Raw genomic sequence first — 27,280 nt, 5'->3', positions numbered from 1 at the left:
CTGATTGAGAAAAGCTGATCCCAGGGCACATCTGCGCCGGGATTTTCAGTCTCCTCATAGCACTTGAAAGATCAGTCAGCTGTTGCAGATGAGGCAGGGACAGCAAAGCAATTTGAGTGATGCCTTAAGGATATCGTTTGTTATGGTAGTACATGTTTACCAAATAACTCAGCTGACCAAGGAATTTATTTATAAAATCTGAATTCCGTCCTTCAGTCTCTGTCTGTTTGTCTATCTACATAATAGATCGTTTTTAAGTGTTTTTAATGCTTTCAAATGTTCTAAACATGTTTTTATTTCATTTTTCATTATATTGTTTTATGGCTCTGCCATCCTGCGCTCCTCTGGGAGGAAGGGCAGGATCAAAATTTAATAGAACAACAACAGCAACAACAACATATAGCCAGTATGTACACATTCTCATTTTTCTTGCAATCAAGAAAATTGCCTTAGAGCAATCCAGTAAGAGTCAAAAGATTAAAACAGTAAAGGTAAAATAACACACAACAGCAAGAACACTAAAGAGAATGCAACCAGTATTTTAAAAGCATTTAGATGGATAGATGATAGATAGATGATAGATAGATGATAGATAGATAGATGATAGATAGATAGATAGATGATAGATAGATATAGATAGTTGGAACAGAGAGAAGCAGTCACTGCACCCCCCCCCCTCCTGAGAACAAGAAGTTTCAATCCTGCTGGGGTCTGCTTTGCAAGCACCTTGTCTGCAGAGAACACAACCTTCCCACCCAACACCGTACCACTTGACATCCCCAGATCACTCTGGATGACCTGACAATCCATGGCCCAACACCAGATTTCCCCAAATTGGCTCAAATCAATTCAGAAGCTGGAATTCAGTCAAATTTGGTGCATGGCTCTAATAAACATAATATTAGACACCACCAGCATAGCCGAATGGTGCAAGATTCCAGGCAGAGCCATCTTTCCCATGGGGCTTAGTGGTGGGCCGCGCCAGGGCGCAGCCTCTCAGGGTGCCCCAGGAAGTGGGGGAGCTGCACGGCTTTGCTGGTGGCCTCCCCTTTCCCTGCACGCCCTCCAGCTGTGCCCTGCCAACCATAAAGCTGGCAGGCATGCAGCTTCCCTCCCAAGCCTCCTTGGGAGGAGAGTGATCCCTGCAGAGGCTTGGGAGGCTTAGGATGGAAGCTGCACCCCGCCAACCATATGGCTGGCAGGCGTGCAACTTCACTCCCAAGCTTCTGTGGGGATTGCTTTCCCACAGCGGCAGGGGGGAGAGTTGCCCCCTCCAATGGCTGGCAGTCCACAGCTATGGCCACCCCAACACTATCCATGGTAATTTGGGGGCACTGGGCGGATATTTGCACCCCAGTATCACATCTGCTAAAGACGGCCCTGATTCCAGGGGTTGCAGGTGCTTACCCAGGGCTTGTGCTTCCTTTTGGAAAATGAGGCACAGCAGAGACAGTGGTGTCTTTAGGATGCATGGTTTATTTACACATAGAATCATAGAATCATAGAGTTGGAAGAGACCACAAGGGCCATCAAGTCCAACCCCCTGCCAAGCAGGAAACACCATCAGAGCAGTCCTGACATATGGTTGTCAAGCCTCTGCATAAAGACCTCCAAAGAAGGAGACTCCACCACACTCCTTGGCAGCAAATTCCACTGTCGAACAGCTCTTATTGTCAGGAAGTTCTTCCCAATGTTTAGGTGGAATCTTCTTTCTTGTAGTTTGGATCCATTGCTCCGTGTCCGCTTCTCTGGAGCAGCAGAAAACAACCTTTCTCCCTCCTCTATGTGACATCCTTTTATATATTTGAACATGGCTAGCATATCACCCCTTAACCTCCTCTTCTCCAGGCTAAACATGCCCAGCTCCCTTAGCCGTTCCTCATAAGGCATCGTTTCCAGGCCTTTGACCATTTTGGTTGCCCTCCTCTGGACACGTTCCAGTTTGTCAGTGTCCTTCTTGAACTGTGGTGCCCAGAACTGGACACAGTACTCCAGGTGAGGTCTGACCAGAGCAGAATACAGTGGCACTATTACTTCCCTTGATCTAGATGCTATACATATATACAACATGTCTACAATGGAGGGGTTCACAGCAGCCACACCCAAGAAGTTCTGCCTTCTCCCATAGCCATAGCAGACTTGGATTTAAGAAGGCCACAGCTATTGCTCTCAAACATTGCTCCCTGACTCTCTTTCCAGTCTGCTGTTTACTCACTCAGTTGCATAACTGCTAACTACTACCTCGAAACTCTGGCATTGTCATTTAAACTAACTCTCAGTTAAGGGAAGAAGAGACCCACTCATTTGCAAATGAGATAAGCCCTTGATCTTTTTTTCACCCTAATTACTCATCAGCCCCCATCCCCAGCTATCAGCTCATGCAGGAAGCTGCTTCTGACTTAATTAGCTCTTGACACATCACAGGAAGCACCATCTTGGCTTAATCATGTTGATTCCAGAGGGTTAGAAGTGTCTAGCACACATCTCAAATACCACACATGGGTCTAGCACAGCTTTTACACTCTAAGCCTTAATTAAATTCTAACACTAGTTTGATCCAAAATTTAGGGTGCTTTGCACCCACCAGTTCATAACAATATGTATATGATAACACCTGCATGTTATTGATATCTTTCCAATGGCTTCAGTTTGCATGTACTTATGGCAGAAATGGGCCATTTGACACTGTGAGGCATGTGAAGCAGGAGAAGTAATAAATTGCTTTAGGAAATAGAGGATACAAAACTTTGAATGCTGCTAAATCAGTAGGAAATTTTAATATTAGATCTTGATGTGTTTCATCCATAAAGTATCTGGCTTCAGAAATGTTGATATCGAGTTATATTTTGTTGGAACATAAATGCTTCTCTCATCAAATACTTTCCATAAACTTATTTTTAATAGGAAAAACATAAAGCTAAATGCAAGCTAAATGTGGCATTCCCTACCCCCCGCATTCATATCTCAGATTCAGCTCCAGCATTTTTTATGTTGTTTCCCCACTGAATCACCTCAGATTACATCTATGCCCTGATAAAGCTGCATGCTTACTCTGCGTTACTCAAAATACAAAGCCACACAGGAATCATTGTGGTTTTTCCTTTCAAAGACTACACAGACTTTGACTCATTTGAGAACATAATGACAACTTTTTTTTTTTAGAGGGGAAAACATTTTACAGCAAATGCGTAATTATTTGTAATACATTTCTCCCCTCTCAAATGTGTTTGGGGGTAACATTTGTTAGACCCTAAAATGGAAGGTGCATACTTCAAGCACCAGTTTTTACTGGATCCTTTTGAGAGCACATACCAGTAGTGGGAGGCAGTGGAAGACAGGAGTGCCTGGTGTGCTCTGGTCCATGGGGTCACGAAGAGTCGGCCACGACAAAACGACTAAACAACAACAACACCAGTAGTGGGTGTGGTGAAAAAAGTGAGTATAACCCCAAAGTGGATGTACGGGCACCCCACACCTTTGCACACACATGTGCACACACCATACATTACACTCTCAAACAAATTTGCACAGCCCCAATGCAGGTAGAGGAGAGTTCATGAAAGGATCAAACCTTTATGATCTCATCCCACACATACAGGTAAAATAGCAAAGAGGGGAGGCTGTTTTGCTGTATCTGGCTTTTGGTGAGAAGCCATATTTTGGTGGAGGTCATCTCTCCACCTCTACTTGGGAGCAGTACATGCGCCAATTTGCTCCATTGTTTCCTGAGCACGGGCAATGGTCCTTGAGCAACTGTTTGGAGCCAACTGAATTGGCAGCAATCTCTTTTCCTAACTTCCACGGAAGAGGCAACACTTTTGATTTTGGGGTGTTCTGATTGTGTTTCAGATGTAGCAATTTACTTTGTGGTGAATGTAACCTTTGTACTTCAAGGTATATATTCTAGGAAACCATTGCGTTGAGAGATAAATTTGCCTCCTGCCCCAAGTAGCCAACCCCCAGCAGTGTTACTGATGATTATTGCAGCCTGTTTTCTATGTCCCATAGAAATAAACATATGGTTTTGTGAGACACTTATAGCCAAGCTGTTTCTACCTGTATAGCCTAACACCTTCATCTACATCAAGGATAGTAAAGCTGTGGGCCTTCAGATATTTCATCTCTGATCACTGGCCATGCTGCCTGGGACTGATGGAGTTCAACATCTTATGGAAAGCCAAAAGCTTCCTATTCCTGATCAGCAGGTTTCCATATTGCTAGACATTGTTAGTGATGCCCAACAAAGAGGAAAGTGGGGAAAGCTGGGATGGCGTTTGTCCAGTTGGTCTGCTTAATTCTTCTGCAGATCAGTCCCTGTTTGACCTTGACCTTGGTGCTATTTATATGCTGTTTAGCCATTCTCAGCCCTGAAAAGACCACCTACCCCTAGAGCCTTGACTTGGGTGGCTTTGAGATTCGATAATAAAAGTGACCCACCGAATACTGGAAATAGTGTAGGTACGTGAGTGATTACAAATATTTTACAGCAAGGAAAATTATTTCTTTTTGTAACGTAAAGTGCATTCATTTCCAGTGAATGGGTTATTTATTACACAAACATCCAACAAAGTGTGTTGCTAACCACAATGTATTTATAATGTGAAAATTCCCATTAAAAAAGCTTGCCAAGCAAAGGTTTATTTCATATACTTAATCACCCACTGTGGTGGCATGCATTAACTTTGAATTACTTTGTGATATATTACAGGATACCCTAACATGTTCAACCAAAATTCTGTGGAGTTCAGAGGGAAGGAGGGTGTGAACCAGCATCACAAAGTAATTGGAAGGTTTACCTCTTGTCACCACTGTAATATATCTTGATTGGGAGAGACCCATGTTATTTACCATGTGGCTTGCAAGCAACTTTAAAATATCCCGTAGGCTACATTAGCCAGTGTCTCTGATGTATTACGCTATGCAATTCTAAGCACCCAGCCACCCAGAAGGATTGCATTAAATTAGTAGGGTTTCTCATGACTAAAAACATGCAATATCTTAAAATTCACGTGGAATACTATAACAAAGAAATATAGACTGCGTTTAAAACTTGTGCTTCACTTTTCCCTACAGGGAGCTCTGGATAGTATGTGTGGGATTGCACTCATTTATAAAGAGCCGGTTGGAGTCAGGCCAATGGCCCATCTTGTCCCGGATCCTGTTCTCACAGTGGCCTGTGGGAAACCTGCAAGGAGAATTCAAGCAGAAGAGCTCTCTCCCCTCGTGTGATTTCCATCAGCTGGTATTCAGAACAATTAGTGCGTCCAAGTGTGGAAGCAGAGAATTGCCATTATGGCTGGTAGCCATTGATAGCTCCCTCCTCCATGAATTGGTCTAATTCTCTTTTAAAGTCATCTCCGCTGATGGCCATCACTGCTTCTTGTGGAAGCGAACACCATAATTTAAATATGCACTGCATGAAGAAATACTTCTTTTATCTGTTCCGAATCTTCCACTAGCTCTGCCTTAAAACAAGGCCATAATTCTGTCAAACACTGTCTTGACATATTCATCTTTTAAGCATTTCAGTTGATTATATGTGATAGGAAAGTTAAGTAAACTTTGCTATTGCATTTATCGTATTTTTCGTCCTATAGGACGCAATTTTCCCCTCCAAAAATGAAGGGGAAATGTGTGTGCGTCCTATGGGGCGAATGCAGGCTTTCGCTGGAGCCTGGAGAGCGAGAGGGGTTGGTGCGCACTGACCCCTCTCGCTCTCCAGGCTTCAGGAAGCTATCCCTCCAGCCCGGCAAGCTCCCAGAGCGATGCCGAAGCTGCACGCAGCTTCGGCATCGCTCTGGCTCCCATTCTGGGGGCTGGGGTCGGTGGAAACAATTTTTTCCCCTTTAACCCCCCCCCCCACAAATCTAGGTGCGTCCTATGGGCCAGTGCGTCCTATAGGGCGAAAAATACGGTATATTATGGAATTACAATTATTATTATTATTTACCGAAACAAAACAAAAGAAGTGAATTTCTCAATGTTATTAAGCGGGTCAATAGATTATCTTGATTTCTCTGTTAATGTTTAAATCCTTATCCATGGAAATTCAACATTAACTTATCAACTTTCCTCAGTCCTTCAGCTTCTGTAAACAAACCGTTATGTTGTTTGGAGTGGATCATTGTTAACACTCTTACACCACAGAATTATGAAGTGTGGCTAGAGTTGTATAGCATGTTCTCCAATGCTTAAATTATTTCATCAAATGATCACTACTTTGTATATGAGAATAAGCTTCCAGGTATCTGCTTTTAAAACTTAAAACTTTTTTTGAACTTATCACTTAGCCAGCAGTATATAAGAGGAGCAAGTAGGAAAGGAAAACTTCAATTCAAAATATAAAGCAATTAAAGAACAAATTAGTGTATATAAATTAATAGACTCAATCCACAAATGGTTAAGCAGTGAGGTTCCAATCTGACCCTACAATTAAATTACTTGATTCACATAAAGCAGAGAGAGGGCATTTGGCAGGCTCAGTTAACTTCAGGACTTCCAATATGTTTTATGGACTACCAACCCAGCAGGGATATAAAGGAAACTTCTAGCCAACACAAGAAGGTGAACAACTTCTGGAGCCCACCAACACTGTTCTTGTTACTCTTCAGATCTTCTTGAAAAGGAATTCGCTATCGTGAATTTAAAAGGATGCCAATTGTCCTCTTTGGTTTTAGCAGATTTTCTTTTGAACCATAATGGAAGTATTGCTTTTACTAAAGGAAATGACATTCTGCTGGAAAGAAGTCATACTACTTTTAAATATAGGGACAGCTGTTTTGTAAGAATAAGTTAGGGAACAGAACAAACTGGCAAACATGCTATGCTATGGATCTTCTTTTCAAGGATTTTAAGGAAGGGCAGGAATGATATCTGATGGGGGTAGTAAATCTAGCCCATGATATCCTCCCAAATATCAATGGACAGCAACTCCGATCGTCCCTGATCATTGATGATGCCAGCTAGAACTGGTAGAAGTTGACATCTAACAACATCTGGAGGACCGTAGATTCCCCATCCCTGCCTTTTCACACCAGCATTGTGGAAGCATGGACCATGCTGAGGGGCAGAGGAGCTGCAGCATAAGTTCCTGTCATTTTTCTCAGGAAGAACTTGAAGACTACCTTTTAACAAGCATTGGGTTATACCACTTGCAGGTAAACTTCTTAGGTAAAGCAAAACTTTTCAAACTGTTTATCTCGCATGTATGTTGTTCAACCTTTCCCCTTGCTTTCGTCTGACCTTCACTTCCGTTAGCTTATTAAAGATGAATTGATCTGTTCTGTATCTGACATTTTCTGAGTTTTAGGTTACTTATTGAAAAACTTCAAGTTGACTGCAAGTTCTTGAAACACAACACACCTTTGACACACCAGTTTAAGGTTACTCAGTGATGACACAGAGGGTATCTATCTATCACATTAGTGACAATACTCAAGACACTTGACGATTAAGAAACAGAAGAGGAAGGGCCATAGTTCAGGGGTAAAATAACAGAGTCTTCAGCTCATATGGAATGAGTTATGAAGCAAAATGTGCAGGTACCATTCTAAGTAATTGCATTGTGAGAAATTTGCCTGCTCCCGCTTTTCAGTGATTTTACCCAGTGGGTGAAATAAAAGGCTGTTATTGACCTGTGCTAAAAAGAAATTTGATGGGACGCGGGTGGCACTGTGGGTAAAACCTCAGTGCCTAGGGCTTTCCAATCGCATGGTCGGTGGTTTGAATCCCCTTGGCGGGGTGAGCTCCCGTCTTTCGGTCCCAGCTCCTGCCCACCTAGCACTTCAAAAGCACTCTTAAGTGCAAGCAGATAAATAGGGACCGCTTACTAGCGGGAAGGTAAACGGTGTTTCCGTGTGCGGCTCTGGCTCGCCAGATGCAGCTTGTCACGCTGGCCACGTGACCCGGAAGTGTCTCCAGACAGCGCTGGCCCCCGGCCTCTTAAGTGAGATGGGTGCACAACCCTAGAGTCGGACACGACTGGCCCGTACGGGCAGGGGTACCTTTACCTTTAAAGAGAAATTTGGAGTTATAGAAGGCCCCCCAAAGGGGTCCAAAATGAACCAAGAAGCCGCATCAGACAATGGAGAAGATCTTCCTTGATCATTCTGAGGTCATTTTGAGGTTATTCTTAGTACTTGTGTCACTTCAGATTATCTCTCTAGATTCTGACAATGGAGCACAATTGCCTGATTCATTTTGAAGTTGATTCCCCCTGCCCCAATCTTCCCTGCCAAATATGTCCTGTATTTGTGGAATGCTCTCCCCAGGGAGGCTCACCTGATACCAATACTGACATATTTTTGTCAATAGACAACAATGTTCTTGTTCTTCTAAGCATATGGGCACTGATACTGTGTTGGTTTTATTCTTTTTCTGATAGCAACTGGCGCTCACCCTGTTGATAGGTAGGGAAGGGTTTTCCTGTGTTGTCTTTGACTTCTGCAGGTGAACTTTTTAGTGTATTGGATTTTTTTTCCTTTTCAATTGAGTCACTTTGGAACTTCTCTGTTTTGTACAAAGTGATGCTTAAAACAAATAGCTAGTTTCATGGAACTTATTCTCAGGGAAATGGATGGAGGATTGCAGTCAAATTTACTATAAAAGAGTGAGGGCTAAAATTGAATGAGCTACCAAATGAAATTGAATCAGCAGTCAAAACTCTCAGATTAAAAATAAATACTCTGTCCTAATCCTAACTGAAATTCAAGATCTTTGCTTGCTTTTTCCAAATGCTGGCCACTGCTGATGTAATCTGAAGAAATAGTCATCTGGCACCTTGATGTAAGTATGGGTCAGATTGCTCTATGTCATCTGCCCCTGACTCCCAACATGTTGTTGTTTAGTCGTTTAGTCGTGTCCGACTCTTGGTGACCCCATGGACCAGAGCACGCCAGGCACTCCTGTCTTCCACTGCCTCCCGCAGTTTGGTCAAACTCATGCTGGTAGCTTCGCGAACACTATCCAACCATCTCGTCCTCTGTTGTCCGCTTCTCCTTGTGCCCTCCATCTTTCTTAACATCAGGGTCTTTTCCAGGGAGACTTCTCTTCTCATGAGGTGGGCAAAGACTCCCAACATAGAATAGTATTGTGTATGGAAAACAATGAGTCAACAACACACAATAGACTATATACTATTGGCAAATCTGCTGCCTTCTCCAAAACCTGGGACAGATAGAAATAAACTATAAAAATGTTGCGGCATGCCATAATGTTACTGCCGCTTACAGATTAACATATGATTTCAGAGAGGGTACTACTGCATCATTGCAATAGTCTGAAAATGATAGGCATCCATTTTATTTGTTTGACCACATGCCATAACAATGTTTGTAAATGGACTCGTTGCAGGATTAGCAATGTGCTAATGGATTTATCATGGAGTTCTTATATCAAAAACGTTGGAGGATAACTTCTTCTAAAGCTGTTTTTAAATACAGCAAGGCAAACCCTATGAAACCAGAAGAATTACAGTAATCCTTTTAGAATTAAGTTCTTGGCCATCAAAGAATAAATATTTCAGGAAGAGGTACTGCAGTCATCCTTGTTAAGTGTAGCATGAGTACATTGCTGGCAAACAGCCACTGCAGCGTTGGTCTAATTACAATATGCACTGCCTCCCTGGCACTGTAAAAGATGACCGACACTAAAGAGATCACGGATCACCTAAACCAATTTAGCTCGTATGTAATCTGAGAGTGAAAGTCTTTTAGGAGAATAGAGGTGTCACCTGGGGAGATGAAGAATTAGCATGGGCTTTACGATGGCTGGGAGAACCAGAGTAGAGGTGCTCGCCATGGAGGGCTAAAGTTATTCATACTTACAGTCTCCTGATAATATCCGGCATATGTAAGAAGTAGGGTCATTGTCTGCCTGGAACAGTGGAAGAAGAAGGTGGGCATGAAATTGTAAAATACCTCAACTTTTATTTAATTGTAGGACAGAACAGCATTTACTGTTCAATCTATAAACCTGAGTACAGAAGCAGAAAAGCACAGCATGGGAGAAGAGCCTTTGCTCATGGATATAGTGCACGTTGTGCATGCATAAATTTCCAGATTCAGCCTTCAGTTAAAAGCTCTAAAGTCCCTCATAGAGTCTGAAGAAACTGAACAGTACTTGAGCAAAGATGCAGAGCTTTGGTGTATGTGAGGTTAATAACTCAGCATCCCACCCCCAGGAAAACAGGCAATATACAGTACAGAAGAATGGGGGCAGCTTTAGAAATTAAAGCAATATGTTGCAATGGATTGAAATTGGAGTTTTTTGCGCTGGGTCATCTCTTTTAAGTGAGAACTCTTATCTCACAGCTCATGCTTTGCATGTGGAGGGTCTCAGGTTCAATCACTGCTATCTCTAGTAAAAGTATCTCTGGTCATAGTCATCTGCCTGAGACCCTTGATGGCCACCGTCTAGTGCATGGGTAGGCAAACTAAGGCCCGGGGGCAGGATCTGGCCCAATTGCCTTCTAAATACAGCCTGTGGACAGTCCGGGAATCAGCGTGTTGTTACATGAGTAGAATGTGTCCTTTTATTTAAAATGCATCTCTGGGTTATTTGTGGGGCATAGGAATTCGTTCATTTTTTTCTTTCAAAATATAGTCCAGCCCCCCACAAGGTCTGAGGGACAATGAACCGGCCCTCTGCTGAAAAAGTTTGCTGACCCCTGGTAGTCAGAGCAAACCATACTGAGCTCAGTGGTTCCATGACCTTATTCAATATAAGTCAGCCTCACATGTTTATATACTCAAGCTGAGTTAAGTTGGCTGTATTTTTCTTTCTGACCTTCTTCAAAATGTCCAAACTCGCACAGTGCTACTGATCTTCTATTTCCACAGAAAACGGATTGTAGTACTGATCCATACTGTTTCAAAAGGTGGCAGATCAAAATATTTCTGATCATAATTTCATGGTCACAAGCTCATTTCCTATTTCACAGAGCTATTTGCCCATACTGAGTGTTACGGATCAATGTTCATGAAGGCTGATTACTTCATTCCACCAACAAGCCTTGTGCTGAATATTGGCATCCCAGCAGATCAATAAGTCAAACACTGCATGGAAATAGATTATGTAGCAAGTCTGTGCAACGCAGTGCATATGGTCTACACAATGAATGAAGCCTCTTTCAGGGTCACATGCAGCCTTGAGTAAAGTTGACCTAAACTGAAGTAGGGTCACAATTATCTTTGTTTACCACTAGCATATATCTTCTGTATTCTAAGTTAGTCCATTCTGGGTATTGTCTTAGGTTGCAGTTTATGTGTATTTCAGCTGCACTACAGATAAGGCCTGAGAATTCTCCCTCACATTTGAAAAATGTGTGCTGATACAATACTTTATAAAATGGCTGGAGACATGAGACTTTGAATGGTAGATTGACAAGATGTGAGGGATATGAATTTTGATGAATGAGCAAGGAGCTTTTATATTCATCCAAGCTCCCTCATCAAATATAGAATATAAGAACCATATCCAATTTCTCAGGTCATTTATGTGGCCGTATTTATGTGGCCTCTTGGCTCATTCATGTTGATTTCCTGTCCTTCATTTCTCCTGTTGATTTTTTCCAGTCCATGTTGATGCATGGCAAGTTGCTGCTATATTTCTTGTACATTTCATGGTTAGCTTGTTTCCCTCCAATAAAGATGCAGACAGCTGAATGTTAAATACAAACATAGTAGGACAAAGGACTCAAAAACTGCAAACAGGTTGGTGAGTAGCAAGAAGGAATTGGTGTCCTCACCATGAACCTTCAGAAAGCACATTGGTTTATGCCAAGTGAATGCAAGCTAGATGTCCCAATGTTTTGCACAAATAAGAACATATACAAGTCCTAGGACCCATTGCATTGAAAACACCTATTGCTAGTTGTATAAGTCCCTTTCCATTTATAGAAGCTAAGTCAAGACGAGGGACAAATCCTAAAAGTGAAAGCTCTCCCTCTCTGGGTGGGCTATCCTTTTCATTTCCTCCCACAATCAGTCAGTTACCATTTGACAAGGGCGTCTACCTGTTGGCTTTAGCAGTGTTGTACTTTTAGCTATACCACTTCCGTTGGAAAATCCTGTTTCCCATATATGTTCGAAAGATCACACAGGTTTTGTTCCAACAAGCCTTGATGAGTTCAGTGGAAACTGCATGGCCAGGTTTTCTCAGACAATCCCACAACGGCGCTAAGCATCTTTAACTCACATCTGTTTTAATCAAAGCTTCAGGTTTAAGCTTCACTTATGGATTATCTCTATGGAACAAGAAGCAAGGCCAAGGCATTAAAGTGAGATATTGTGTGAGTGTCTTGACTATCACATATTTATGCCAGCTATGAATGAACCAATTCCAAGGTGTTTACTTTGCCAATTCTCTCTCTATAGTTTAGAATGAGTCAGAGAAACAGTCAGCTTGTAAATAGTCCAGCTCGAATGTGTTCAATACTGTACTAATATGCTCTATATTGCAGATTTCACTTCATCAAAGCTTCAGTTCTACATCTCCTGTTTGTCAACAGTGTTACAGCAGTTATCTTCATATATAAAATGCATGATGATCAAGGGCTTATCTAGAGACATGGAACAATTCCACAACTGTATTGTACAATATTGTATTGTAGAACTATTGTGTTGTACAACTGTACTGTACAATAATACAACTGTATTATTGTTGGCATGGAGACAACGGAGTGTACCTCTGGAAGTCAAACTGCTGTAGAATCACAGCACTTGCTTTGGCTGGAGAGATCGGTAACTCAGCTGTTGCCACCTGTGTTGCTTTTGCTGCATTAGCAGCACCAAATTGACCTCTCTGGGGTGCAAGCCTGGGCAGTATGCACGGAGGTCCTGGATTGCCCAGACAACAAGACCCCTCTCTTGGTCTCGCTGATGTGGTCCAAAAGAAAGCAATACATTTGGCACCAGCTTGGCTGTAGGTTTCAGAGGGAGGCATGCAAGCTGTTACTGAAGGCAGCTAATGATGCATTTCCCACTGTGACATCTTCCTGGGCATCAAGTCCAGTCGCTGTCTCAAGGCAAAGACTGAAGAGTTCATGGCAAGTGTCTTTTCGATAAAGGGAATATTCACTTCAGGTGGAGTACTCAGTTTCAGCTCCCATGTCAGTCTGCTAAGGATTCACTAGGAAGAATGCAAAAGCTGTGTTGCTTAACATAAGTGATGTTAATATGGACATTGTCCAATATGTGTTAATGCAATGCATGCAACCACATTCTTTGCAATACTTAAGAAAGAAAGAAATATAGTGGCTCTGCTCAGTGGAGAAACAATAGGATTGTCACAACAAGTCCTATTATAGCTAGGCAGATATCCAAGGGAAGAGTTTCCATAAGAGAAAACTGAATCCCACGTGACTACTGCACATTTGTTGCACTAAAAACCCCCTCCCTGATGCAAAATCACATGCAATTAATCTTTCTTCACTGTCCTGGTCTCTTTCTCTCTGTTACACACATTCTCATAGTCACTTGGAAATCTTAGAAATGTAGGTGTGACCCTTACTAATACATTCCCATATGTGTCTAACACCTTTGCTTAACAGCCACAGACTTCCTCATGCACAGCCCTCCATGGAAGTGTGGATTTATTCTCTTATGAGCTCGTACAAAAAGCTGCAAACCGAAGTGTAAATAACATTCATCACACCAAGTCAATTGGAATGCGGTTGCTGCTGTTGTTAAGGTAGATTGGAGCTTAGGGGAAAGTGAAGGATTTCTAGAAAATAATTACCAGACTGGGTTTTTTTAAATGGTGAAGTCTGATATGAGCTTCAAGCTGGCAAAAAAATGCTCAACTTATACTGTGGTAGTGTTGTTGTTTTTAAGATAAATAACTAGGAGACCCTGATATATCCCATGAGCTTCTGGTTCTGTTTTTCATCAGAAGTAGTATGCCATGTGTACCCTGCTTCCTATGCACAGAAATAAAAAGCAAACACTACATTTCTTCAATCGCATAATCCAGTTGTGCAATCCAGTTGGGAGGGGGAACATTCTTATCACATAGAATGTCAGAGGCATAGTAGAAAGACAAAAGATAATGCAGTCAGGAAAGGAAGAAAGGAAGCTTTCAGCAGCTGTTCTTTGAGTCTTTCCTAATTTTCTGCATGGGAAACTGTCAAAGTAATATCCAAGTTGGTATAATATTTGACATTTCCTGGTGTCGTCCCATTGTCTGGAATGTAGTTTATGTGGTTTTACCTTTTTAAAGCCCTAATGTGATAGTGGCCAGTTTTTCAGACCTGGGCATCAATATGCATTTAGTATGTCAAAGGCTTTGTGTGCTGTACATTTCGTCATGTTGGCCAAGTGTGATCAATATATAATTGTAAGGAATGATAATGGTGATTTTGGAGAAACTTTGAGTGAAGCTGCAGTCTGCAAAGCAGATCAGGCTGAACCAAGCCATTCTCAATGGCCCATCAGCCTCTCTCTTTCTGTTACAGGGCTGGGAGGAAAGGTTATTTTCTTCCTAACCCAGTTATGTGATGGGGAGGAAAAACACTCTCCCTGAGGGGGAAAGCAACTGTCCTCCCCATTGCAGCACTGGGCTGGGTGCAGAATGACCGCTCCCCACATCAAATGGGGGGCGTATTTTGCGTGGTCGCGCACAGCGCCCTGATCCTACACGGCTCCCAGCAGTATTGCCTGGCATCGCCCCCCACCGGGCTGGATACCTGGAGGTTCCCACCCAACCTTGGACAGTCAACCAATCCCGGTGGGGGAGGCGTTGCCAGGGGAATTGGACAGGTAAGGGGTGGGAGTTCTCTACCCACACAATAGAGAATGGAACTTACCTGGGACATCATGGTCGGCTCCAGAGCTTCTCCCACCCCACCCTCCCTCAGTTAAGTTTTCTATTGCGGGTTAACTTCTTCACAGGTATGCTGGCACTGCTACGTATTGGTCGTTGTTAAAGGGCCGGAAAGGAATTTTCCTGCATTGGCAGGTTTTGCCTTCCCTGTAGCAAAACGTCACAACTTTGGCAGTTTCAGGCCTTGGGTGGAATCCTTTAGTCTCTCTTCCCTAAAATGGGGGGGGGCATGAAGCAGTGACTCACGCCCCCCCCCTACGATCCCAAAGTTCCCCATTAAAGGGGTTGTTCTGAGGGGAGTCATTGGACATACGCTGAGACGTTGTCAATGGTATCCCCTGTGTTGTGGCGAATTGGGGGTGGGTGGGCTCTCTGCTTGAACATATGTTCTCCAGAGCCAGTTCAATCCCCACTCAATCTGGATAACCCTGATGTTCCCCAGATCCCCGGCTGGGGACTGGGAGGGATAAACGCTCAAGGCCTAAGCCAAGGTCTCCCTACCTAAAGCTGTGGCCAATTTTAATCCCATAACACAGTGTCATGTGTCTCTTTTCCACATGGGAGCCGGCCTGGGGTTGGGGGAGGGGTCTCCGCCTGTCCGCACAATAAACTTCTTCTCCCAACCCAGCAATGCAATAGGGATCCATGTGTTGTGTGCCTGCATATGTGTGTGTGTGTGTGTGCGTGCACACACAGACGAAAGAGACAGTGAGATCACTGGGCTTGAATGCTGTGGGTGGAAACAGAGGTATCTATGGGCAAGATCTGAAACTTCTCCGCCAGTGCTGCAGCCCCAATCCAATTTGTGGATCCTGTAGCTATGGACTTAAGAAAAACAACTGCAGAAATCTCTTATCACAGATCTCCTGCACTTCATCACATCTAGACAAAAGACCTTAACCATCTGGAGACAAAAGATCCAGGTTCAGCCAAATCATTTTCTTTGGGTTTGTTGACATGAGATTTGGATCATCACCTTTCCAAGATAAAAATAAAAACTCGAGTATTTTGTAGCCTGAGATGGGGATAATCTTTTCTCACTTATTTATAAGTGCTTCAGAGTAGTGATTGCCAGCTATGAGGTTAACTGTGAAAGGTATAGTTTATTACAGGATGGGAAAATGTCACAACATTTGGTTCTAATTGAAGCTCAGCTTGGCCCACCCAAAGCTTGTTGGATTTTTTCCTCTCATCATTTGCTCATATAGTATTTAGTTTCTTCCTATAACTTGTCATTGTGTGATGATGTACTGTTGCATGAACATGACCCCAGTGCAAATGCCAATTTCCGAAAGGAAGTCCAAAACATCTGTGCCCTTGTGGGAAGAGCTTCTGTGCTGTGTGCTTGTAGAAGGGGAAAACATTGTCAATATTTCACTGAATGTCATGATTTAGACAAAGTACATATCTGGCTATTATGGTGTCCTCCTACCATTGTGCTTTGAAAAGCTCTATTATTCAGAGGTCATTTGTTTTATTTATTTAAAAATCTATATCCCAATCCTGCTTCCCTGAGATATTAATGGCCAAGGTAACTTAAATAAAATTCTTGGGTTCTGTTTTTTTGTTTCTTAATGCAGGGAACATGCACCAATCTAATACAAGCCAGACCACCAGCAGCAATAAAGCAGATATACAAAGACCAGCAAGAATTAAATGCCATCAAAAGCTTTCCCTGTTCAGTTGGCATCAAAAGTGTGTTGAAGAAGGCACCAGAAAGTGCCATGGTATAAAGGTATATAATATACAACTATATAACACAATCGCTTTTATTGTAACTCTGAAATTCCATATAGTCATTGCACCGATCCACAATTTTAATGTATTTTTTTAAAGGCACCACATATATACAAGTAGGAATGACATACCCAGAAGGCTACAACAGAAAATACTTACCCCTGGTAGCCATCCACTCAGAATACTTAGGGCCTCAGCTGTCAAGGTCAATGTTATCAAGTACCTGCAGAGGCTCATAGCCCAGTGAGACATCTGAAAGCAGCCCTGTTTAGGGAAGCTTTTAATATCTGAAGGACTATTGTATTTTAATATTTTGTTGGAAGCTGCCCAGAGCGGCTGGGGAAGCCCAGCCAGATGGATGGGGTATAAATAATAAATTATTATTATTATTGACATCCTTGAAGCTCCCTTACCCTGCTTCTCAATCTTTGTCACAATGATGGCGACATCTCCATATCAAGTAAAGTGACCTGTGCTTTGGCACATCTACCCTGTACATGCTAACCATTATCATGGCATCCTTCGAAAACTCTAGATATAGTCCCAGGGTTCCTTCATGGTTTTCTTAGACTCCACTGGTCCTCTTATTTGTTCACTAATCTTTTGCATTCATGCCTCAGAGATGGGGAGAGTATCTTACATATGTATGCTTAACAGCAATCCTTTGTACTTTGGTAATATTGCTGTGTGTGAGTGGTTTATTTCTGAGCGTTCGGGTGATATAATGTTTGAGATAGTGAATGATTGTTGTGGTTGCATGGAATGGATAGTGACTGAGATTGGGTGCTCATTTGAATTATGTGTGTTATGTTGGTTGAATTTTACATTATGCTACCTTCTAATTCTCTGATTTTATTTATTTTGATACTGTTTATACATGTGGATATTGTTTATGCATTTGTTCCATTACTGTATATATAATGTATTTTTACCTATTGTAAACTGCTTCAAGTTCTTCCAACAGTAAATGATCTATAAATGCAAATAAAAAACAAACGAACAAACCAATAAAGCTGATTTTGAAATAGGTGGGCAAATATGCATTTTTACTTCCTGGATTAATACAGATGTAGACGGAGTGGAAAATAAATGAAAGCTCACACCTGCCAAAACATCTGTCTCAGCATCTTTAAGAGAGGCTTTCTTTAAACCTGGAGAATTGTGGTTCTGGTGAATAGGATCATTGCACAGAATTCAGGAATAAATGAGACTGCTTTGCACAGAACTAGATTTAAGGGGAGGCAGGAGTTAAAAATAAGCCAACATCTCCATTACTTTTTTAAAAGCAGAGGATGTGCTTGATGTCTAAATTTTCCTTTACTAAGCAGGAAGAAGGTAATAGTACAAAAATTTAAAGATTAGGGACCATCAGCCACTTTAGCATTTCCTGTCCCTGGGATCTGTAATCTCCCATTAATTACTAATGTGCCAGTGTGATGGCTTGGCTAGTGGAACAGCAAACAGAGGCTGATGAGTGCGCCAAGCTAAAACTGGATTCCTTGAGTTTGAGCCAAGGTTGATGGCTGATGCTATTATTTTATAGCAACTGCATAAGAAAAGGGGGGGGGGTGCGGAAACAGAACGACACTGTTTTGCTTATTTTGAAATTTCTCTAGGTTTGGTCCTCTAGGAAACAACAGTGCAGCAGTAGCAGATAACTGGTTCACAGGAGTGAGAAGCAAATCTTCAGGACCTAGGAGAGCTCCTATAAAGCTCAGGCTTTGTCCTGGCAATAGCCAGAGCTATTGAGTATTAAAGTTAGCCAAATCACTATCTAAGCCAGGGAGAGGGAACCTGTAGTCCTCCAGTTACTGTTGGACTCCATCTCCCATAAATCCAGCTGATTGTTGGAGAAGATGATATGATGTGGACCAACAGCACCTGTAGGGCCATAGCTTCTCCATTCCTGAACTAATTCTTGTCGTTTAACTACAAGCTATTATTTAAATGAAGGCTATTAGTTCAGAGTCTTATGTTGCAATGTCACTATATGACTTCTGGAAATACTTCCATCTCAGGCCAGGACTTACAGGATAATGTGGTATCTGCTGATAGGGAAAGGGGTGAAGGCTCCATACTGAAGAGGTCTGAGTAGTGAGCTTCAGTGTAGTGATGTGAGGAGTCGGAATAATTTGTGGCCTGTTGTTACCAGCACATTATTGCATTGCTTATTGGAATTTGCAGCTCACTTGTTGAGGTACATTCATTGGAGATATGTTTCATGGTGATATACAGAGAGCATCACAAAGTAGCATCAACCCACTATTGGTTGCACTTTAATGGGAGTAAACTAAAAAATGCTAGATTTTGCTATCAGGATACAGCAATGCCAAGCTTGAATGGGGCTGAAAAACAACTGAAACAAACAGCAATTCTACTGAATTGTGTGAATACAGAGTTCTCTCACACAGAGATGAATTAGATATACTGAATTAGATATACAGCAATTAGATATAGAGGCAGACCAATGTCCTATCTGCCTCAGTATTGTTTTCAGTGACTGGCAGTGGCTCTATGGGGTTTTAGAAAGGGAATATTTTGTAGTTTGAGAATCTGGGGTATTTGAAGCAGCACTTGATGGGAGTTTATTAAATGATTAACTGTACAGACAGAGGGAATAGGAAGAGAGACTAGAGAATAAAGAAATGTAATACTGCATGCAAGTAAGAAATAGTTTGTGGAAGTAATTGTCACAGCATATGGCAATGTCTACAAAGAAAGGTGATTTTAAAATAGATTAGAATCAAATCATTAGATAAACTGATTAGAAGATCCTCAAGGAATCCAGTTTCAGCTTGGTGCACTCATCGGCTATTATATGCACGCACACACAAAAGACATTTGAACACAATATACTTCTAATTAAATAATGCAGGGGATCAAAAAAATAATGGATTGACCATCACCATATTGACTTTCTTTTGAGTTTCCTGGGGTAATCTCTTATTCCAGACAGACCACTGGCCTAGAAGGAAGTTTGGTTTGTGGCAATTATGATGAATGATTAGAATGATCTGGTCACAATGGTGCTTTAAAATGAAGAAGTATACAAATGGAAAATATTAACACAGTCTATTCAGTTTCTGTGACAATTTACCCAACACACTGCAGACAATTTCAAAGATTATTTTAAAAGTGCAATTCTATACAAGTCTAATCAGAAGAAAACCCCTTAGGGTTCAATGGGATTTACTCTGAGATATATGTATATAAAACTGCAGTGCTTCATGCTTAAAACTAGTGATTTGTTACTCAAGTATCTGCCTAAGTTTAATATTAAGCACAGATATGAGCATGATCATTTCAAGAACGATAACCATGTAATAGTTTTCACTCAGTCCCCTGATTATTATTACAGTATTATTTTATTCTTTGACTAGTAAGAATCGTGGACAAATTTATTGGGTTTGCATTTGAACCTACCTGGTTTGCACTTCCATAACCAATACACGAACTAAACACAGGTGTCCTTCAAAATTTGTGAATTTTGCTATACGCTTCTCTGACCAAAACAATAGGTACAAAAATGCATATATCATGGAAAAGTCTGCACGTATACTAGTAAAAGTAATGTACAAAAATCAATTAAAGGGAGAATTGCTTGAAAATGTGTGCATATTCAGCAAAACCATGTACAAAATAGGTACAAAAATGAATATGAATTTTCCTACATACTTTTTTTTAAAAAAACACCACAATTTTTAGTAGAAAGTGTCTTAACTTAAGACTGGACAAATGACAGATTGAGAGAAAGTGGAACTGGCAGATCTAGTGCCATGATTAATATGTATTTTTTTAAAAAAAAGAAAGAAAGGGCAACTTTTAGATAGTTATGTTTAAAATGTCCACCAGACAAAAATAATGAAGTCACCGCACTGCTTCTCTTTTGTTGCAGGCTGGCATCTCCCCTCCCTCTTCCTTATCTGAAGATATTCACTTCTTGTGTAATCTGTGTAAACAGGAATTAATCTCACGGAACATGCCTGGAACAAAGAGAGAGACAGACACAGACAACACGCAGGCAGAGCTGCCCTTCTTTGGAGAGACTCTAATTAATAGTCTAATTACTTTCTAGCGAAAATGGTGCTCCTTTGGGGGAGGGAGGTGGCAATGAAAAGTAGAAGGTCTTGGATATTATAACAAAAGTAGGGGCAAAAGAGAGAGATTTGGCTTCTGAGGATGTTTGTAATGCATCAGTGTGCCTGGAAATTGCTGCTGATGTAACCAGGAGCTGAACCAAAGACCAGTGCCAGAGGTGGCACATTTATAATGAGACCAAATGAAGAGCCTCATTAGTCTCCCAAACGGGAACAAGCTGCCCATTCCTCCTCTCATTATCTCCCTCCCATCATTACTTGAGTGTGGGGTGGGGAGAAGCGGGAAAGCGAGTGCTATCCTGCTCAGGATGCAAGCTGATCTGCATAGACCTACTGGGAAGCCCCATCCTTCCCAAACCCGAAATGTTGCAATTTGCAAGAAGACAGGGCATTACTATGGAATGCTTTATCGGAGCAAGGGAGAGGCTCTTTTTCTCCACTGTGAAGCAATGACCAATTCTGCTTAGCCATCACTTTTGCACCACGTTGTTACCAGTACTGCTCAGAAGCCTTTATTCCTTCCATTTTAATACAAAACAGGAACTCACCACGGGCTTCTGAGCTGTACTGTGGAAATATAATACACAGCAAAAAAACATTCTTTAAACATTTGAGGTGTTTGCTCTTTAATTTAGATGGCTGACAAAGCGGAGAGGTGTGGGACAGGCTGCAACGTGCAGCAAAGTCACACTCGGTATGTTTTACCAAAACAGAAATGAGACTTGACCCAGAGTGATTGGAAGGCTGCGTGCATGACCCTTGGATGTGTCAAAGCAAAATAGCACTCAATAAGCAATTGCAAGGATTTTTCCTTCTATGACTATAGACCTTCCCCCTCCCCCCCCCACACACATACACACCTCCACTTAGGCAAAAGTCAAGCAGACACTCTGAACAGCAATGAACAAACTCCAAAAGAAGGCTTTTCTACAGGACACTTCCAAATTCAACCGATGAATGACTTCCTAATGAAAGATCAACAAGAAAATAATCACACAGAGACACCTTGGTTAACCATAGCTTAGTGTTGCAAGCACTGAGCCAGACCATTGGTCTATCTCTTTTAGTATTATGTGTTCCCAGGCTGTCAGTTACTTTCTAGCATCTCAGGCTTTCCCGTCAGCTGATATTCTGAAGGGTAGAAGATCACTGAGGTTGAATCTAAATGCTTCTTCATGAAAATGTTATGGTTCACATGGCAAACCATAGTACATTATCAAATATGTGACCTACCGCTAGGCTATGTCTGTTCCCCAGACATACTTTATTTTTTTATCTATAATTGTATATGATGTGTGTGATACTCTATGCAGTTCAGAAACATCTTATTATTATTTTAAGGCAAGGATAATTGCAACATATCCCATCCCACTTCCTTCAGGCCATCTGATTATGGCATGTGGGTTGGATAGCCCTTTAGCAGATTCTGCTACTACAGAGAGGAGGAAACCTAACCTGAGAATTCTTATTTTGCCATTAGGGCTTGACCACAGGCTGTCAGCCAATAGGCTTTAGAATTCAATTAACTGGTAAAGGCAGCTACAATGCATAAAAAGGCAAAAAGAAAACCTGGGTAATGGAAAGCGTAGCTTTCTCCTGGACTCTTGGCAGATGTAATTAAACTAAAAATACCACTTCCTTTGCAGAAACACGAGTGAGGAAATTGAAATTTAATTGGCAGAAGCTTTGTGACTTCTAGCAATGTCTTGATGATAGCTGAGAGGGCAATTTGCATGTTACGCGCAAGACTGCCATGTTATGCAGAGTTAGGAGTATGGCTCATTGAAATCAAAGGGCCTCACTTCTGAGTTAGCGTGTTGAGAACTGCCCTGCGATTTTTGTATTTAGCAGCTGACATAAATGGCCCACTCATGTAAACAGAATAACATGGGAGGACAGTCGTATATTTTAGCAGCAGCATCATGCCACCCAACCCATTTCGTTAGTGTTGGCCCCAGTATACATACCACAGAAAACCAGAGGTTGAGAACCATTTTCAGTACAGTGGTACCTCAGGTTAAGTACTTAATTCATTCTGGAGGTCCGTTCGTAACCTGAAACTGTTCTTAACCTGAAGCACCACTTTAGCTAATGGGGCCTCCTGCTGCCGCGCCGTCGGAGCCCGATTTCTGTTCTCATCCTGAAGCAAAGTTCTTAACCTGAAGCACTATTTCTGGGTTAGCAGTGTGTGTAACCTGAAGCGTATGCAACCTGAAGCGTATGCAACCTGAAGCGTATGTAACCCGAGGTACCACTGTACAAGAAAGTGCTGAAATCACAAAGCAGGGCTGGCTGGTGAAGGCTGTGTCCTGGGCATAGGTGTGTGGCTTACAGAGTCCCAAGGACTGTTTACAGAGGCCTGGAGGGCCACAATTTATTCCCTAGGCCTAAGGTTCTCTACACCTTTGGTAAACTATAGTTAGTGGTTTACTGTAAACATACTGATCTGAACCTCTTTATTCCATATCACTAGTGCGAAGAAGAAATAAACCATGATTCCTGATTTAGCATTGTGTCTGGACCAGGGATTACAGTTTGTTTCTTTCAAACAACTCATGAACTGGAAGAAATCTTGGCTACACATCATGGTTTGTTTGGAATGAGACAAACCACAATTCCCATTGTGGATGTAGCAGTAAACCAGAGAACGTGGTTTATTTCTTCAGTTCACTAGTAGGAAGGAGCAAAATGACCTATACTGGCACAGATGTATTCTTTTGTGCCCAGGGACCTTCAGATGGAGGGCGGTATACAGATTAAATTACCAATAACATCAACAACAATAATAACAATAACATCTACAGTAAAAATATTAACTATGGTTCAGTGGCGTAGCGTGGGTTCTCAGCACCCGGGGCAAGGCAAGTAATTTGCGCCCCCTAACCCGGGGCAAGGCAAGTAATTTGCGCCCCCTAACCCGTGGATTTTAGCACTCGAGTCTCTTCCGCGCCCCCCCCCCAGATGTTGCGCCAGGTGCAGCAGGCCCCCCTGCACCCCCCACGCTACGCCACTGCCCCCACCACAAGTCTTCAGGACAGCCATCCGAAGGCTGGCGCGGGGAGAAGGTCTCTCCGCCCCACCGCCAGGCTTCGGAGCATCCTTCCGAAGGCTGGCGCGGGGAGAAGGTCTCTCCGCCCCACCGCCAGGCTTTGGAGGAGGTCCGAGGACAGTGGGGTTCCTGCTTCCTCCAGGAGGGCCGGCCAAACGCGCCCCCCCAAATTTTGCGCCCGGTGCGGCCGGCACCCCTGGCACCCCCCACGCTACGCCACTGCTATGGTTTACTATGACCTTTGAATGAGGTCACTGAGTTTAAAAAGTCATTATAAAGCATCCGTAGATTACAAAATTTCTTAAGAAGTCAAAAATTGATGGAAAGCACTTTCATAGACACCAGTTAGATATTGGATATTTATAGTATTCATGAGGATATATAAATTCGCTAGGTTTACAATAATAAAGAAATCAGGAAATACTGTATTTCTTGGCATAACTGTAAGGCTTTTATAAAAGTTCCAAACGATTTTTGCTCACTAACCACAGATATATGATATGAGCTAGAATCTTGTGAATCATAGGACTAAGTAAGTATTCTCGTCTGTGTCTTGAGGTTTGCTACTTCCCCTTATGTATACAAGTTGATTTAATATGGGTCTTGAACTATTCCTTTGTGATGTGTTTATAGCAATTAGCCCACTGGAAATCCTGGTCCAAGACCCAAGATGGCCGAATGTTGGCCTGCTGAGCTGAATTTAATGCATAACACACTTATTTGGTTTGCTCTTTCTAGGGCAGGGGTGGTTCTCAAAAAGTTGCTGCAACTCCTATCCCTATCTATTGGCAATGCTGTGAATCCTCAATTTGTCATCCTACATGTAGCCCAAATTCTCCTCACTTCTACTATTATACATGCAAATGTAGATTTTTCCCCCAGTCCATTTTTTCCTGCACAATGAACTATACGTTGTTTTTGTGCTGTTCTTCATGCTCACATTTAGATATCTTCATTATGCTTTCATTATATAATAATAATTTAATAATAATAATAATAATAATAATAATAATAATAATAATAATAATAATAATAATAATTTAATGCATAACATACCCCGCCCATCTGGCTGGGCCTCCCCAGCCACTCTGGGCGGCTTCCATAAAAACCAAAAATACAATAAAATATCACACGTTAAAAACTTCCCTGAACAGGGCTGCCTTAAGATGTCTCCTGAATGTCAGGTAGTTGTTTATTGCTTTGACATCTGCTGGAAGGGCGTTCCACAGGGCGGGCGCCACTACCGAGAAGGCCCTCTGCCTAGTTCCCTGTAGCTTTGCTTCTCGCATATGAGTAATCACTATTCTATTTCTTCTGTTAAGTAGATATCCCTTTGTTAAGTAAATAGGCAGATATTCTGGCTATTGAAGGTACATAGGCATGAATTGAAGTGGCCTGTGAAGACACAATGTCAGAAGATGCAAAGGTGCCTGCTTATCATGTTAAACAAGCATGTGGCCCAGTGGTCTTTTTACTTGTAGCTTAAAAAAAATAAAAATCCTCCTGCATAACTACATTGTGGTGCAGGGCTCTTCTACCAATGGTTTACACATCAACAGCACTTCCTTCCTTGATAATGCGGCCACATACCACTCAGCCAGCCACCCCATTTGTTTAATAGGGTAATCTGACACCCCTCAGCCACCAGCACAAACATCTGCTTCTCTCTACAAAACATGCAGAAAAAAGCAATGCCTTTTCCACTGGGAGTTGAAAACTTACATGAAATTCACCCCTCTCCCCATGACTTAATTTCTTAGTTAGCTGGTTCCTCTTCCTCTGAGCAGAGAACAAACCTTGCAAAGAAGCCCATTTCCAAAGGACATGCTTCTGCATCGCTTCAGCAGCAGAATATATGAGAAAGGGAGAAGACTGGATGTTGTTTGCTGCCCCTATAACTTGCCCCCTGGGGCAGTTCTGCCCCCCACCTAATCACCTCCCTTAAACTGGGCTTGGAGTGGATAGACATTTATTCATCAATATTTGCTTATCTTTTGGAGTCTTTTAAGGCAGGCTTCTCAGCTCCACTGGCACCAGTGTACTGACAGAGCATTGATCAAGTCAGCATCCTTTCAAATGTGTCATCGAGAAAGACAAGAGCATCTGAATGCTATGGGGTGGGGGTGGGGAAACAAACCTATTCCTGGAGGAGGAAAAAATATTGCACTGGGTATTATGTACCAATAGGATAAACGGAAGGAACAACAATAGGCATGTTGAGTTTGACACCCTGACTGTCAGTCGTAGTTGCATAGTTTTTGTGCTGTTGTTTCTGAAAAAGAATCCACAAAACTTTCTGGTTCAGTTTCACTGCACAGAGCCAAGCAGTTCCCATTAAAATGAAAAAAGGCCAATTCCTAGTTGCTGCTGAAAGGACACTAAGAAGGAAGATTTTTTAAAATCCAGGAGTGTGCTTATTTTATTGAATCTTAGAGTCTTAAGAGATGGAACAGACCCCAAGGGTCATCTAGTCTAACCCCCTGCAATGCAGGAATCTCAAATAAGCATCCATGGCAGATGACCATCCAACCTCTGTTTAAAAACCTCCAAGGAAGGAGAGTCTGCCGCCTCTCATGGAAACCTGTTCCCCTGCTGAATAGCTCTTACTGTCAGAAAGTTTTTCTGAATGTTTACTTGGAATCTCCTTTCTTGCAACTTGAAGCCATTGGTTCAAGCCCTCCAGAGCAGGAGAAAACAAGCCTGCTCCCTCCTCCAAGTGACAGCCCTTAAGATATTTGAAGACGGCTATCATATCTCCTCTCAGTCTCCTCTTTTCCAGGCATACTCAGCTCCTTCAAGCACTCCACATAAGGCTTAGTTTCCAGACCCTTGATCATCCTTTGCACATGCTTCAGCTTGTCAACATCCTTATTAAATGGTGGTGCCCAGAATTGGACACAGTATTCCAAGTGTGGTCTGACTAAGGCAGAATAGAGTGGTACTATTACTTCCCTTGATCTGGACACTATACTTCTGTTGATACAGACTAGGATAGCATTAGCTTTTTTTGCTGCTGCATCACAGTGTTGACTCATGTTAAGCTTGTGGTCCACCAAGACCACTAGATCCTTTTCACATGTACTACTAGTAAGAAAGGTGTCCCCCATCCTGTATTTGTGCATCTGCTTCTTTTTGCCTAAGTGAAGAACCTTACATTTGTTCCTATTGAAATTCATTTTGTTAGCTTCTGCCCAGTTCTCCAATATGTTAAGTCATTTTGAATTCTGATTCTGTCTTCTGCGGCATTAGCTACCCCTCCCAGTTTGGGGTCATCTGCAAATTTGATGAGCCTCCCCTCTATTCCTTCTTCCAAGTCATTTAGTAAGACGTTGAACAACAATGGGCCCTGGACAGAACCCTGCGGCACCCCACTTGTCACTTTTCCCCCAGGATGACAAGAAACCATTAATGAGTACAGTGGTACCTCGGGTTAAGAACTTAATTCATTCCGGAGGTCTGTTCTTAACCTGAAACTGTTCTTAACCTGAAGCACCACTTTAGCTAATGGGGCCTCCTGCTGCCACCACGCTGCCGGAGCCCGATTTCTGTTCTCATCCTGAAGCAAAGTTCTTAACCC

Source organism: Podarcis bocagei (assembly GCF_964188305.1).
Source record: "Podarcis bocagei genome assembly, chromosome: 6".
NCBI lineage: Eukaryota > Metazoa > Chordata > Lepidosauria > Squamata > Lacertidae > Podarcis > Podarcis bocagei.
The sequence above is the reverse complement of the archived record's forward strand: the minus strand, read 5'-3'. Positions refer to the sequence as shown.